This window comes from Nannospalax galili, unplaced genomic scaffold (assembly GCF_000622305.1).
Source record: "Nannospalax galili isolate Female #2095 unplaced genomic scaffold, S.galili_v1.0 C49404660, whole genome shotgun sequence".
Classification (NCBI taxonomy): domain Eukaryota; kingdom Metazoa; phylum Chordata; class Mammalia; order Rodentia; family Spalacidae; genus Nannospalax; species Nannospalax galili.
In genome coordinates this window covers 1-1,970 of record NW_008479472.1, presented here as the reverse complement: position 1 = coordinate 1,970, position 1,970 = coordinate 1, and the positions used below count along the sequence as shown (strand labels likewise).

General features: G+C 49.2%; 1 pseudogene across 1 annotated transcript; it reads right to left on the bottom strand.

Moving 5' to 3' along the window:
* Nucleotides 1-7: 7 nt before the first annotated feature.
* LOC103728494 lies at nt 8-1,966 on the bottom strand (annotated as a pseudogene). The gene has a single exon (XR_001872289.1). The product of XR_001872289.1 is annotated as a coatomer subunit gamma-1 pseudogene (transcript).
* Between the last annotated feature and the right edge of the window lie 4 nt (nt 1,967-1,970).

The following is a 1,970-nucleotide window of genomic DNA, read 5'->3' as shown; positions in this document are numbered from 1 at the left end:
CTCTCACAAGGATGCATTCCCAAGAACTTCACAATATTGCCCACAGCCTCTTCAAGTGTCCTGAAGGAAGACAGGGTGAATTTTTCCTCCTTCTCAAACTCATTCCTGATCTCATCCCAGGCTGCTTCAAAGTTCACTTTCATGGCTTTTTGAATGTGGTCAGCCACAGTAACTTCTAGATCCTCCAGCACATGTTCCTCCTTGTAGTCTTCTTCATCAGTGTCTCCCGTGGTGCGATCGCAGTCCTTGCTGGTGAGCTGCATCATACAGCTGAACGTGCCTACTACAGCCGTGGGGTCTTCGTTGGGTAGAACCATCAGTGTGTATCAGGTCCCAGTCTGGTTGTAGGGAAGGCTCCAGGCAGGCACATAGCACAGTACCTCATAGGCGTCTGTGGACTCCATCTGCACCATGACATTCTCCAGGGTCTGGTTGTTGAGGGTGTTTGCGCACTCAAACTGAAACGTCATGTGGTCAGTGAAGGTATGTTTGGTGCAAAGGATGATGTAATCTGTCTCTGATTCCGTGAGGGCCACTGGCTCAGGTGAAGACTTGCAAGAGGGGTTCTAGCCCCTGGAACTCTGGCACAGCTGCTAAACACTCCTAGAAAATCTCCTGCTGGGGGTGGCTGCCATTTCCTCAAGCTGTTTCACTGTTGTGGTCGGCAGTGCTGTCTGTTCTCTGCTCTGTCATAGGGGTGGTAGCCAGAGGCACAGACTCTAGGTCAAATGGCTTTTCTGATGGTTCTAGTGTGTACTGCTGCAGGGCCCTCTTCAGACCAGGGATGGACACAGTCAGACCATTTAGGAGATAACCTGTATTGAGGGCCTTCTCTTTCTGCTCTAGGACATTCAGATAGAAGATGGATCGGTCCCTCACTTTGTTGTCATCATCCACCACACATATCTTCAGCAACAACAAGATACTAGATAACATCTCTTAGCTCTGGGCTCCAAACATGGCTAGAGCACTAGCTGCACTTACCAGAACCTTTTCATGCTCCAGGACCATACAGTTGTAGATGAAGCAGATGTACTTGAAAGGGTAGCCAGGACCTTGAACTCACAGTCTTGGATGAATTCATACAGATCTGACAGACCTGACTCCTTGCTTTCCGAGTTCTCCTCAGTGATGCTGATGATACAGTCCAAAACGGTGCTCTTATACTCAAAACCACCCTCTTCCCTTAGCATGGTGAGCAGGAAGTTCATGAGCACCGCATGTTTTTTGAGGATACTTCTGGCAAAGAGCACTGATAGCCTGGACAAGCACCACCTTGAATTCGTCTGAGATATCTGACATGAAGGAAGAGATCTGCTTCATAAGGTGGTCGATGCTGCTCTCAGCTCCCTGTCTTAAGGAGGGTAGTGATGGCCAAAGTGGTGATGCTGCTGGTTTGAGTCTGTGACCAGGTTCTCCAGATCCAGATTGCAGGTAGTCACTGCTGACCAGTGTTTCCCGGCAACCTTATTGACAGCGCAGACTGGAGCATAGCTGAGTGAAGCCTTGAGCGAGCTACAGAAAAGCTGGAGCACTGACAGAGCAGGAGCCAACACTTTTGCACTGCAATCTGGCAGGTTGACCATGGCTGAGGCAGCTTCATACAACACTATCTCGTGATTGTTATGGCAAACAGCTCTCGATGAAGTCAAACAATAGGCTGTCAGGGGTTCCAATCCTCCTCTTCCACTTGCTGGCTGTCCACTCAGATCATCAGGCAGTACCCAAAAGGGGACTTCAGCCTATGCCAGGTTAACTTGCTGATCATCTTACTATCAGCCAGTGGGTCATTCTTACATACATGGTACAAAAGTCCTAGTGCATGGTACTGAACCATGATGTTATCACTAGATGCTGCTTCTTGGGCCTCGTTCACCCAGCTCTTGACCACATCAAAGCTGCAATTAAGTAGGTGCAGGGAAGACACTAGGGCAGAGCTGGAGACACTGGGCACCTTGTCCACAATTGCT